Below are 15,332 nucleotides of genomic sequence, written 5' to 3' on the forward strand. Positions count from 1 at the left end.
TCTAATAGTGACCGATCTCTGTAGATAACTAGGTAAGTACTCCTGAATTGAATTGAATTTAGATAGAATAAAAGCTGATGATTATGATTTCTATTATCTTACGTACCTATATATGTATAGGTCTATAATTACTAATTACTTACTGCTGGTATTGAAGAAAAATAAATGTGCTGAATTCCTAGCCCTGGTAGAACCAGTAGCGGTCGAAACAATATATGACCACCATATTTTGAACTTTAAACTATTACCATAAGCTCGAAAACCAATTAAGCAATTTAACTTTTCTACCGTTCAAGAGCTAGCATATCCTCAACTCTTCACCGTCAGTTCATCAGTCTTCTTCATGACAAATGACAGGTCTGCTTCCGAAGCAAATACTTAGTTATGGCCGGCGCAATTACATCATCTTAGGAAACAGGTCCACGGTATGAGCAAAAAGACTACTCTTAATCACTTCTAATAAGTCCAGTGGACTGTGGACCAGATAGAGGAGAAGTGATCCTGGAGTGCTCTGAAGGGATATTTATTTATTTTAAAAAGTTTCAGTGACCATGTAAGTACATTTAACAACTCACCAGAATATTACCAACTAAAATGTAAACATTTACTTAGATGAAAATGTATGGAGTGTGGAACTTTTTCATTGCTTGCGAATATACCTTCTACTCGAAGGTCTGATGGTCGGTGGAGCAGAAGAGTCCTAGAGTGGAGACCACGTACCGGCAAGCGCAGCGTTGGGCGGCCCCCCTCGAGATGGACAGACGATATATATAGTCAAGTCCGCGGGGAAGCACTGGATGCGGGCCGCCTCCGATCGGACAAGGTGGAAATCATTGGGGGAGGCCTATGTTCAGCAGTGGACGTCCTATGGCTGAGATGATGATGATGATATCTTCTGATTAAGGAATGAGCATCATTGGTAGAGTACATGAGACCACCGTGCTTTCATCGCCAAAATATGGATTGAGTAAATCAGTGACTGTATCGCCTTACCTACCACAAAAACATACCTAACGAGTGATTAGGATTTTTACCTTTGGAATTTTACACATTCGTTGAAGTTTTTCCATTTTAGTGGTAAGGTCCAAAGTGTCTTCTCCTTTAACCCTGAGTTCTAATCTGAAAAAGTCCTAGAGGACCTGTGCAACAGGTATCCTAAGAGTCCTAAGACAACCGGTCCTGGATGTGCTAGGACTTAGAATTATGATAGGAGCAATAAACGCCTCATACGGCCGCGACGGCAGATAAAAATTGTTCAAGTTTGTCTCATGGGAAAGGATTGTACAGAAGTTTTATCTATAATTACATATTTTTTTTACACTAGGACAAAAACGTAATGGATTCATCTGTAAATATCGTCATTACTTAGTTCAATTCAAATCCTATCATCCCTACATTTTACGCACTTCAATAAATCAAGAAGAAATTAATCCGGCTTTCAGCCTAGATCAAGAATTAACGATAAGAGCTAAATGCTATGCGATAGTATAACATTATAATTTAGATTTTCCTTAGAACCTATGTAGGGGTATAGCTTAGTTAATTAAGTTGACAGAACAAGTGGCTGATGTATGATAATGATAAGTAACAAGTTTTAAGTGGTCATTAGCTGCATCACTGAAAGATTGCATGCGACCATATCCTGGGAAATCGCTTGATTGTATAGCTGATATAGGAATTAGGTACCTACATATACAATATTATGCATATACAAGGTGTTGCAAAAGTGATAGAATAAAAGTTGTTCAGGATGACCCCCTGAGTCACCTCCTTTCAGACACGACTGAGAGATCTAGGTGGAGAACAGACAGCATTGATAATTTCAAGTAAAAATATAAGTCAGTCTTCTGTGTCCTGATAGAACTACAATTTAGAAACTCGAATTTTTTATCAACACGGTTATCAAACACGGGACCCTTTGGTAATGAAACAGAGCTTCTACCACAACACCACAGTCGTTGCAGAAAGGAACTTTAAGCTAATGTGGATCTTAAATGTATAGCTGCCTTGATCGGACAGTATACGGACAGAATGAGACAAAAACAGATTTAATTCCGGCATTAGCTTAAAGTTCCTTTCTGCAACTCAGCGTGAGGCGGTTAACAAATGAAATACAAGTCGATTACTTGCTATGTTGCCTGCTCTAGCCTCCAGACGGTGCAAGCGCAAGTCTTCGTCCACACTCTGTGTACTTAGGCTCACACACACTAACGTATACCTCTGTGTAGAGACACACACACAGGCGCAGTGCGGGCAACGTCCCTCGGAGTATACTCCCACTGGGGTATAGTTATGTTTTATTTATACTTTCTTAGCGAAGGGGACACGGCGATAGGAAGGCAACTGAGTTTTCAGTTTTTGATTCAGAGGTGAGTGCTTATATTATTATTTATAGTATAATGTTATTAACTAGGTGTGATTTGGGTTAAAGGTACATGTAGTAGGTATGTTTCTGAGGTACCTACCTATCCCTATCATTCGTGATCATTGCAGTTCACTCAAGTTCAAATTGTTAGGTGAAGAATGTGACGACAAACGTATGAATTTCCGTATAATTTCGTATATGATAGATTCACAAGAAACTCTAAACCATTTAGAAGAATCTTGTAATACTTAAAATTTAGAATGACTTAGCTTAGGCCAACCATATAGCCTATAGTTTACGTGAACATCTCTTAACCCGTCAGACGTATGAGTTTTTCTTTAATAATAAATATAGTAATTATGTATATTCATTAAAAAAGGAAGTCAAGATATTGTAATTTTTTTCTTAATTAGCTTCTAAATAATAAAAAAACGTATCCTTACACTGCCACTTAGTTTGTTTTGGTTTGCTATTCCAATTTAAATGGATATAATGAAACTATAATGGATGATAATGAAAAGTTGAAACATAATCTTACTGTGCCTACTTATACCCCTGGATCTTTTACCCCTGTCCGAGCTTAGCCAATTTTCATTTTACCGTTCATAATAAGAATAATAACAATCCACAAGTCAACCAAAAAAGACCAATTTATAAGAGAATCTAACAAGAATCGACACTTTCACTTTCAAAAAGTCCTATTACATAAAAAAACGATCCTAAATTTCACTTAACCCTTTATCCGTCAGCCCTCAGCCGGCATTAGGAGCGCTCACGTCTGTGCCTCGTCTCCCGACGCCTGTGCGTGTGTGTGTGAGTGTGTGCATGTGACCATGTGCGTGTGTGCGAGAGTCGCAGGCGCAGGTAAGCTAGGGATCGGCTGATGCACGCCGGGTAAGGCTGCGGTTACACTGGATTATTTCGTATTAGGTGTTTTTGAGCGTGTACTTTATAGAAGATGTCATATAAGAATCTAATATAATAATGGCACGGTATGTACGAATAGTAATGGTATGTATTGTGTGAAACAAAATCTAATAATAACATCTAGGGCCAATTGTTTTACTGCTTCTATTAACTATTTACATATTTCTAAGATGACATGACCGCTACATAACACATTCCTGTCAAACTACATCATTTATACAAACCGATATAACGCAGAACATAATTAACCGTCAGTTGTTTTTAAAACTTCAACGACACGCGTTTTGAATTTAGAAAAAAATAAAAAAGAAAGGGGTGCGTTCGTCCAGTGTGGCCGCGTTCGTATTTTCTCTGGCGTCCTCCCGCCGTCGTGTGCGCAGTCCCGACCCAGCCCTCGCGCGCGGCGCCCGCGCACCGGGACACACTCCACACCTCACACCATAGACTACCACCATACTGTGGCACTACCCATACTCATAGAAATCGCAAGAGCTTTGAGCACGCGGTCTAATCTGTCAATTTTATATAAAAAAACTTTCTGAAAAATCCAAATTGATCCAGTCGGAACAGTTGCAGCAATAAGCAGATTTTATCAGTGGTAGTTTTTTTCACCAACATTAAAAGTAAAAAACTTATATTTATGTGAAAAATTTCGATTTCAAAGTCTAGTTCGATTCCAAGCGGCGTTTCTAGTTGGCAGATTCGGCCGTTACGTTCAAACGTGTCTGACATTTACACTGTTCAAGTTTGACATGTCGCCGTGACACTGTCACGCCGGCAAGCGGCGCCCGCGCACGTGCAGTGACGTCAGCAACCACAGACCTACCCGGAGGGCGGAGGTAAGTTTTTTTTGTACTATTTTTTTCTGACACGGACAATGGAAGGGTTAAGAAGATTGTTAATGAGTCTGGTGAGAAAGATGAGTGTGAAAGGGCTTGTGTTTTTTTTACATTCCTAGAAAATATAGAAATTATAAATATCAGTTGTAAAATAACGATAATTATACTTGCTATCTTTAATATCAATAAATCTGTCACTTTTATTGGAGATAAATCAAAATCACGCTGGATGAGGATGAAGAAATTATGGTTGTGCCCATTTGTGTTGTTAATAGATGATTGATGGCGTGAATTGCTTTGGATCCCTGTAATTTTTCTGATGTTTCAATTTAAAAGTTTTCATTCTGTTATGTTTTTTTTAGAATTTTACCTATGCTTTTATAATTTAATAATTATGATCTGCTGGTTGTGTCAGACTGATTATAATTTCTACCTAATTATATGGTTTTGATCTGAAACTACAACATAACTTTTAATCATACCAATTACTACTACACTGGCTAATTTTTACCCCAAGACTCCCAAAGTTAACCCTTTAAATACGATGCGAACATCGCGCGGTAAAGCTACTGTAAAATAATCATATAGAAGTACTTAATAGATACATTCATACCCCCTCCCCCCTTAAAAATACCTTTAAATACATACCAACCTACCTCCAAAAACGTGAACGTTACACGCGGACCTAACCTAACCTATTCCAAGTTGCGCCTGCGCCAGTGACGTGTCACGTCACACGTCACGTCGTGGGTCATTGCCACCGCCACGCCACTACCTAGCCGGAGTGCACTCACATTCATGAATGCACGGCATTAGATTGTGGGAACTAGGAAGTGCCGTGAGCGGCGTGTCTGGGTGTTAGGAACAGTTTAAGATTCCACGGTTCGATTCGATAGGTTCTGATTTCTGAAGCGGGTTGGGCTGATGCAGATGGGAATTGAGATATAGAATAGGGGGACTACATAAGCTGTCCACGTGTCAAAATGTACCTACAGGTGTTGGATTATCTCATGGTCAAAATATCTTGTCACTTTGACTTTCGTACAAAACCTCATATCAGTCTACTACTGCAGAAACTAGCTACCTACATCTACGTGTGATAAATAACTTTTCATTTTTCACTCATAGTTAGTGTAGGTACTTACCGTTAGTTATAAATTCCTTGAACGTCTCAATACAATAGGCTTGCAATGAATGTATAATATTTTTTCAATGGAATATTTTCCCGTGCATGACCAAGATCAAATAATAATAGTAACTAATCCATGCCATCCATGACACAAAATTACATAATTAATCCTTAAAATGTGTGAGATATCAATATTGGTATTCAAAAATACAAACATAATGTTAACTATTATAGAGGGAAAAAAGTTGGTATAGGTAATTCACAGCATCGATTCGCAGTTTTCTGTACGCGCTCTAACCCTATCCTAACTAGACAAACTCCGTTACCAAATAATTTGAATTGATAGCAAACGTCACAACGTGGTCCCTAACCTATTCCAACGTTCTATCGGTTCAGGTCACTGCACTTTACTCTCACGGGAGGAGCGAGGAGCGCAGTGTAGGCCGCCGCTGCCTTATGGACTTGTTCTATTACGATTTTACGACTGTTTTCAAATTTATGACGGTTGTGTGGAATCCAACGAGGGACGGGACGGGCAGCCAGGGAATATTAGATAGATATGTTATGAAATTAGACTCGAGAGCAATGAAATAGTTCCACCCACAAAGTGTGGACACCAAATGGATGAAATTTCTTAATTAAAATTCAAACACAAAACTCAAATTTGAACACAATATTTACGTTTTTTAATTGGAAATATCGTTATACGCTGTTAAATTGTCATTAGGTATGTCAAGTACTTATAGAAGATGGCTGTAGAAGTGCAGATTTTTTTAAATGACAATATGTAAGACGTTAGCGCACGAAAGATTAATACAAAATAGTAAAAATGAAAGAAGGCAAGACCATCATAGTAATATTTGTCATACCTACTGTGACCATTTTTTGCTAAAATCCATACCATGTACAGAAATAGTTATCGTTTCGCATTGCAACGTAGTTAGCTTACAACCTTATGCTCTCATGCAGCTCAGTTAAGTCTTTCTAAGGACTAAACATTATTATCGTGTTTAAAATTCCTATTAACAACGAAGTACCTACCGACCTACGATAACAAAATTAAACAGTTCCAGCTTGAACTCTCTGTGTGGGCTAAAATAATGAAGTGTTTCTTTACACTTAAACAGCTAAGCAGAAATAACTGTTAACTCACTACAGTAACTTAGCTCCGTGTAACTACATTCATGCGAAATATTTTGGTTCATGTATTCTGCACATGCTATTTTCTAACAGAGTATATTATATTACAGGCTGAGCCCTACAGAAATAAAACTGTAGACGTACTTAAAAGATCAATAATTAGTACCTCTGTCAGTTTTTTTTCGGTAAGGTTTGTTAATCTACCCCCCGAATTTCAGTGATCTGGGCCAATTTAACTCGGCCATTTAGTTTCATAATCAAAACGACCACATTGTAAGTAGGCTATCTATACTGAAGTTATAAGCGATAAAGCAACTGCCCACGTTAAACGAAATTCCTCCTGCATCATCATTTTTAGTTTTTATTGGACGCATTATGTCGATATCACGCAGCCAAGTCGAATGACCTTTGATTTTTTTTATTTGTTCCCCGCCTGGCCCTTTGTCTAGCCTACTGACCGGACTGCCTCGAAACGTGTTCAGCCACCAGCCAAAGCCTTTTTTCGAAATAATGATGATACGCCTTGCAATAGGTACCTAATATGTTTTTTGAAAATGTGCCATACTTTTGAAATGCTAAACTTACTCTTACAGAAAAAAAAACGACAAAAAGTATGCAATTCTAAAAATATATATTTTTGTTAGTTAAGTACTTACATATTTTGCGGATTTTGCCCCTTGAAGGGTTAAGGACTTTTTGATATGATAAACAATATGCTAATGAACTTTCGGTCCAGATTCCTATCACGAATGTTTACCTGACTCATATCTATTCTTAGTTTTGAAGGAAAAGGGTCATCAAAACATCACAAAGGTGAAAAGGTATAAATTTGCTTTAGGATCAGTCCAACTATATACTAACTAACTTTTATGAATATTTTGCTGTTTGAGAACGAATAGTTACTTTATTTTTATCTTTTATGCACTTTATATTTTCTTTTCTTAATATTTTCTTCATACCGTTCATACATAAAATTGTTTGTAAGTACCAAAAAACTGTCCCGCATTATATTTCTTTCAAAAATACACCTTTCTGGTCAGTTGACCTCTCCAGGTAACAGACAAACAGACAGATGCACAACCAATAACATTCATATTTGTTAACCTTAACGCTTCTACTTGCTTTGCAGGCCGAGCCATAGTGACATCTATTTTCTGATTCATAAAGGTCAATAGTGAAAGTGTTAATTTCTTGAAGGGTTCTTCAATGAGGGGTGTTTTTTTAACGACGTCTGACGTTTGCCAGACTGTGACCGGTTGCGCGAATTGGTGAATTGTTTTTGTTTACAAGCGGTAACTACAGCAAATTACTTATACTGTGAGTTAATAATAAGGTTTCTATCTATACTAAACTTCTTAAAGTTAATAAGTAAATCAAACTTGATCAAAATCGCTAATTCTAAGGCAGCAAACACAGTTTTTGTTTGATAAACATGGATTATCTAACAGGTCAGTTAACTCCAGATATTTAAGCATCATTATTAAGTACCTATGCCAGATAATTAAAAAAATAGATTGATATAAGTGACTGTGTTAGGCTATTAAGTAAGTAGGTACTATCTAATTCCATGGGAAACCGTTATTAGTATAAAGGTGCCTTCGATATGAATTATCAAAGTTGTTAACAATTCGCGTGTATATGTTTTTCTCAAGTGTTTATGTGAGCCATAATATTGAATACTTTTACAGCTATATTCCCATCAATTGTTTATGATACCTACCTAGTAGGTGAAGGCACGGTATAGTATCATATTATGGGCATTTCTAAGTACAACTTATGATAAGTAATTAATCTACATAACTTCTTTCTATAATTATACTCGTAGTTAGTGAATTTTAAAAGAAACCGAATTCTCTGCATTTAACGCAAAGTATAAATAGAAAACGGTTATTAGTCAAACGTAGCTTAAAACAATCAGGCGATAGTATTGCAAAAACCAACAGATCTATGATAAAATCAACAGGTTGCTAAGCAGGTACCCTTACTAAGTAACTTTAAAAACTATGTAAGTAATTGACTGTGGATAATTTCCTATTAAATTATTGTTTACCGAAGCAAGTTTTATAAGTTCGATCATTATTTTATAATTATATTAAAGTCAGTTGTATGTATGACTACGAACGTATTCCTTGACGAATAAGGACCATGTTAAATTTTGTCTCGTATAAAATGTAATTGTGGTTTAAGTGCATTAAGTCGATAACTAACCAGCGTCCCTGATAATAATTGTATAGTAATATTGGCTCCAGAACGATGGTTAGTATCCACATCCACACCCAATTATCAGTTATGATGAGGCAATATATAAACCGAATAGATATTATAGGGTGAGAAAAGCCACCTATGTAGCGCAAATATGTCTGTGTCAGATGTTTGGTTTATGGGAACTCAAATTATGCCAGATTTGGGTAACCTAACATACAGTCATACATGTATCATTAATATCATTAGATAATTATACAATACATACGAGTAAGTACCTATATCCATTATCCCTGCAGGCTTGTTGAATGGTTGAAATGGTTGCCAACGTCGAGCTTTCTTAATGTGTCTCATCTTAAAAATAGATAGTGAACCAGTTAGTCCTAGAATCGACCCTTTCTCGAGTTCCCCTGACCATACAAAAGAAGCGTAACGAATAAGACGAAATGTTTTCAAATTAACACGCGTATGTTAAAACGATTGCATCTCTCACAATGAATCGGGTTCCCATCCCAATGACCCATGCATGTGTTGTCCGATTTATGGGATTACCTTTACGAAAACATGTTCGTAGAATTAAAAATATCTCAAGGGATGCTAGTCAGCAGGACAAGACATAAGACGCGTTGTCATTTGGGTAAGGAGCAGCAGACGATTAGGCTAATTACATGGAGCTGAATCATTAAAGAACTGTGATTCACCGAATATCGCTGATAAAGTCATCCCGAAATACATCTTTCCATGTTAAAACCTAATCTATCACTCCGAAAAGGCCTTCAAAATAATAATTTCACTGACAGCGAATGCGCCAGCTGCCGGCGCGATGGCGGCACTAATGACTTTGCGTTTTCGAATTCCAGCAGGTTCGCCCTCGAAGCGGTGGGAAAGATTTGCACAAAAAACAATAGCGGGAGCTGCAGCCACGATGCCAATCTAGACTAATTATAGTCACCCTAACTCTAGTCTGGTAGCTCGGCACTAGGCATGCCGATTAGGGGACAACGCCTCCCGTCTTTCCGTGAACGAAGGCTGAATGCCAATGCATTCCGTGCCTTGAACTTTTGCTTGTGGTTTTAAAAAACAATCGCTAGGAGCACTGCGCGGTCAGTAGCTACGTCTGGAGCTATGTGGGCACTTGCAGTTCAAGGTTGCTTCAGGAATATTTTTAGAAAATTGAGGGGGATTTTTTTAACCAATGCGGGACTGTGTTAAGACATTTTGCTTAAGGTTCTTCAGATCGAAATAGATTGTTTCAATGTTAACTGGGGTTAATATTTAAGGCATGCTCTTTAATGTTGATGGGTTTAGGTAGGATTCTTGAACGCAAATTCCAATCCTAAAAAGGTCTGTTACCAAAAGGTAACTTGGTTATTATGTATTCAGGTTTTTAGCCTCGTCAATGGTGGCGCGGCGGCGAGCAGTTGGGACTCACAAAAACCGACTTAGTCCAACATGAGTTCCAAAGAATTCCTCTGCACTTGTCAAAGAGCAAATAGTCCATACAAAGAGTTCGAAAACTATAAAAAGAGGAAGAAAAACAAAAGGTACGAACGAGAGGGGAATAAGAATGAGATAGCACGCTCGCCGCTTTATATAGGAGTGTGGTATAAAATAAATCATTACGTATTCGAAACACACTGTATTCTCGATAATAATAGACAATGCTGCCACTTTGAGGGGTGGCCCAGTTTCCATAACACATGCACTGTTCAGCTTGCAGATCGTTAATACAATAATGATAATTACCATAAATAACTTTGCCATTAATTAGCTTTCTAATTGGACGTTACATTCAAATAAAATTATAGAAAAAACAGCCGTTACGCTGCAAACATATTCAGCGGGTCAAATTAATGCCATCATTTAATTAAATAATTCGAAAAACAAAAAAGCTCATAAATGCTAACGTGAGAGCTTTAGAAAAAGCCGACACCCCTAGCGCGATCCAGTTGAACAAACGCAGCGCGCCGTTGCGCCCGCGCATCTATGCGGGCTCGCCATTGGCTGAGCGGGTGCAGGGCTGAGCGAGACGGGCGGCACTTCGCGGCGCGTGCGAGAGAGACACAAGACTGCACTGGACGGATGCGAGGGGATACGAGCGTTGACTCCGTTCAAGGCCACCGTACAAGTGACTTTTTGTTCAGTGTCATGGGGACATGCGCCTGTAATACTGAACTTGGCCGTGCACTTGACCTTGAATCGCTTTCGCCTGGTCAAGGTCAGCGGCTGCGGATTGGGGTGTTTCGGCAATAACAGGGGCCGAGTAATTGACCCTGTGCGCCCGATTCCGATGGCAGACCGGTTTATTGCGTGTTTGTGTCTAATTCTAATACGTTACATAATATATATATTTATCTGCATATATCTGAAATATCTGCATGATTCATGTGTGGTTAAAACATTAGACCCCCTGAGTGTTCTGCCCACAATGTACTTTCAATAAAAATGCATGCTACAAAAGCTGAAAAGTTTGATAAACAACCCAATTGGTTGGTTATAAATAAGCTCTTAATTTGGTTCTATGCAAGGCTAGAAACTACAAAGTAAAGTCGCAAAAATAAGTTGATGTGCAAGAAACTTAGCATGATTTTTTTAGGTAAGTATAAGTAGGTACATAAAGTATACTTATTATAAATTATCTTCAAAAAATGACATGAGATTTATTTTTTGAGATCAATGGAACATTGCCTTCTATAGCCGACTTATTTTTCCACCCTATATATTTTTACCAAACTATATATATTTTTTAATATTCTTTCTTTACAATCATAGGTACCATACCTAGCACTTTATTATTATAGTGGTAGTCTCTGCATAGTAACTTTATTTAATTTAATATTTAACTGTTAACAGTTAAATTTGTTCCAAAGAGTAAACGTTAATTAATGCTTTTGCAATTAGGCATGTTAAATACACCTAGGTACAACTAGTGTTGCCCAAATGCAAGAACAAGACGAGACTTAGCCAGTCTTGGTCTTGGTCTTGCGCCAATACACCTGGTCTTGGTCTTGGTCTTGGTCTTGCGCCAATACACCTGGTCTTGGTCTTGGTCTTGGTCTTGCGCTCCCAGTCTTGGTCTTGGTCTTGGTCTTGCAGCAAGAGTCTTGCAAGTCTTGCAATTACCTATTAGTCTATTACTATTTATTAAAGTTTACTTTTTGATTTTAATAGATATTTTTTTATTCGCTATGTTTATGGTATTAGTCGTAATGCGCATAGGTCCAGTTTTTCATTTTCTTTGATACAGTTTTTTGCATCTCATAGAATTCCTAAGCGTACTTACCTATACACCGAACTGTTACACCTAACTACTCAATGAAATAGCGCTCTGCAAGACGCAAGAGTCTTGCAGGCTATGTCTTGTTCTTGCTCAAGTCTTGCACGGTCAGTCTTGGTCTTGGTCTTGCTAAAAATACGCGGTCTTGTTCTTGGTCTTGGTCTTGCAAAAACGCAAGAACAAGACCAAGACTGCAAGACCAAGACTGAATTTGGGCAACACTAGGTACAACAGCACAATCATATAATATTTTTGTGGTGCCTAGTCAAGGCACCTCTGAGTTTTCATCAGACCGAATTTTCCTACAATATTTGCAGGCTCTTATGGCATAATTATTTTCATATCATGAATATCAATCATACGAATGATAAAAGAGGTATTGACGGCGTCTATAAATTATGCAACTATTTAAATGCAACCCTCTTAAAAGTCACTCCATCAAATCATAATATGTAAAAGATCCCATGCCTTCCTACGCGAACTCCCATACTACAAACTAGACTTTACGACCGAAGAATTAAGGGCCAAATTAACTGTTACGAATTTTTAAAAATACGTGGGCGTTTTGTGTAGGCGCCAAGTAATGTTTTGATGATTCATATGAGAAATTTATATCGTCCCGTCATTGTTATATTATCATTTCTTTGCTTCCATAAAATATCTACACGTAGCATTCTAGATTTAATTCTCAACCACAATTTAATTGTTACTAGCCCACTGTGTGGTGTGTGGGGCAAGTCTTAAAAACGGCGGCGGGTATATGAACAAATTGCAAAAGTTATAAAAACGATATACTTAGATACGTATACTGTGATACTTAATACATATTGACCACTAATTTCGTGTCTGACTAATCCATTTTGGGGTAGGATTGCATTGCTGGTACTGTAGCTACATCCATCGGTAACTATATATTTTTTTAAACTTTCACTTAATGCACCCAGTATTCAGGCGCCAAGCCATGGTAGTATTTAGGCCACGTCCACGCCACCAGGATTTGTACGCGGGCTTACAGTATGTTAAACCAACATCTACAAGTTCTAATATTACCTACCTAATAAGCAAAGACAGTAAGATAAGTAAGTACATATTTTAAACATAGAAAGTGAAATGCAAATGAACTCACCCCTATTCCAGTGGCAGGTATTTCAGCAACCCTTTCAGCAGCAGACAGTCTGATCCACATATCAAATGTCATCACTTCACTGGGCACATTTCAGGCTTCCCTTCAAATAATTTGTAGGCACTTTGCAACTAAAACAAATCATAAGGAACTCAAGTCAAAAATGCATTTAAAAAAGAAACATGTGGGTAATTTTGAATAAAAAAACTACCGTCTACGTGTAATACTAAACCACTTTATGCCAAGGAAACATCTATACAGCCAATGGATTTCTGCTACCTATTTGTTTTTAGGCTTATTAAGTTTCGGCGCAAAATAAAAGCGGTGAATTCATTTCATTTATTTTTACCCACTTACTGATTTACAAAGGGCGGCGGTAATTGTAAAGGCGCTTCGAAATTAGCCTGAAATAAACGTCAAAACTACTTATAAAGGGCGTTTTACATTGACGGTCTTTTTATTAGTTTTTTTATACCGTTTTCAGTTTCAAACGGGTGCATTTTTTAATAGTAACGTTTTAAATATTTCATGAGATTCTAACATGACATTTTTGCCATAGTTATTTGTAGTAGGTATTGCTAAGTAGTAGGGTACTTACATGAAATTACATGAAACTATCATCACCAATTGACTGTAGTACAGTAGGGGAGACCGGGGACAAAAGTAACAGCGGGTAGAAAGTAACAAAGACTCTGTGGACTTCCCCAATAGCCTTAACGTCCCAAGCTACAGCTGGTAGTCAGCATGCGATGCCCCCCGCGCATGATATCATTTTCCGCGCCCGTGCCGCGGTGCAAGATTGTTTTAGTGAGCATTTCGTGATTTTACACACCCAAAGTAAGTTTTTTGGTGTTTATTCATTTAGTGTTTACGTAGAATTAAGATGCCAAGAACCATATGACTATTTGTTCATTGATTCATTATAAGATTGTCTGTAGCATGTCAGAAATTGTTTTCGAATAACACGTGCTGTTTTAAAGTTATGTCGCCTAATATTTCAAAAATGGGGATGGGTACAAAAGTAACAGCTCGCGGCAGGACAAAAGTAACGAATTACTTACGTAAGTTTGCCATGTCACATTATAAATTTTTATTTTTTATTGTTTTGATTAGATATTTGTGTAATAATATTGTATATTATGGCACAAATAAAACAACTTCTTATCAGTTAGTCAGTTTAAATGATGGATCTCATTTACAGTTTATATTAAGAAGTTTTTTTTTGTTTTGTCAATAAGTCATAAGTTTTTTTTAGTTTCGATAGTTTTTTAAGAAGTTTTCTTAACTAAATATTTTGATTGTTTTTTTTGTTCTTTCTTTTGAATCGTATTTATAACATTGGGCAGAATTTATGGGTTGTTACTTTCGACCCATGCCTTGTTACTTTCGTCCTGACCATGGGGTCGAAAGTAACGATTTCCCTTTTTTTTTTGAGGCCTTAGAAATGCTAAAATTCGAGATGTATTAGGTAAAGTAATAATGGATATTTGTAGACTATAAACGAAAGTTTTATGTGACTATATTTATGTTATCGTAAATGTTATTAATAACGAGAAATCAGACAGAAGATGCAAACTGTTACTTTTGTCCCCGGTCTCCCCTACATAACTACCTACTTAAATTACTGGGATACGGGCAACATCAAAAGGAGCGTTCGGCAAGCTACCTATTAAAGAATCTAGTAGGAATCAAAAAAGAAACAAGAAAACCTTCCCAGATAAAAATTGCAAGTGAGAAAGGCGCCTAAATCTAATCGTGGATTCCAAAATGGCGGTCGGGCTCCAGCGCAGCTTTTTCTCGTTCCTTTTTCAAGTTCAAATACCATTCCCGTAGTCCCGCGCAGGGGGTGGAACGGCCGCAAGTGCGAGCGGGACGCCAACACGTCTGCGTCTCACCTTTTATTACTGAGGGTTCGTTTTTTTCTCCTTATCAAAAGTGATAGTGTTTCCAGCCAGTTGCACTGGAAGTCACGATCGGAAGGTACCTTTTTAATCGGAAGAAATAATTTATATGCAATTTGCTGTTTTGTGGGAATCGATTAGTATAGTTGCCAGTGGAAAAAAGCGATTCGGTTGGTTAGCGTAGTGTTGCGCTCTGATTCAGCGATCGGTGAATAATGAAGCGTTGTTTTGTTGAGACTTCATTTCATTTGAATCTAATAAGATTTATTTTTCTTTTCCAGGTAAGAGCAGAAGTGACGGGAAAGCGGAAGGAAGTTTATGGAATGTTCTGGAAGATTGTAGAAGAGTCGTAGCATGGGCTGGTAACTCCACCACCGTTGGCGTTGTTGATCAGCCAACGGGGGCAGAGTTCCCTCTCCTAGTTGCGAG

The 15,332-nt window shown here is 37.7% G+C and overlaps 1 long non-coding RNA gene across 1 annotated transcript; it reads left to right on the forward strand.

Annotated features, from left to right (window-relative positions):
- Positions 1-1,708: 1,708 nt before the first annotated feature.
- Positions 1,709-13,938, forward strand: LOC125490413. The gene is made up of 3 exons (XR_007267674.1): positions 1,709-1,726; positions 5,506-5,514; positions 13,648-13,938. It is a non-coding gene; the product is annotated as an uncharacterized LOC125490413 (long non-coding RNA).
- Positions 13,939-15,332: the final 1,394 nt, after the last annotated feature.

Source organism: Plutella xylostella, chromosome 23 (assembly GCF_932276165.1).
Source record: "Plutella xylostella chromosome 23, ilPluXylo3.1, whole genome shotgun sequence".
Lineage (NCBI taxonomy): Eukaryota > Metazoa > Arthropoda > Insecta > Lepidoptera > Plutellidae > Plutella > Plutella xylostella.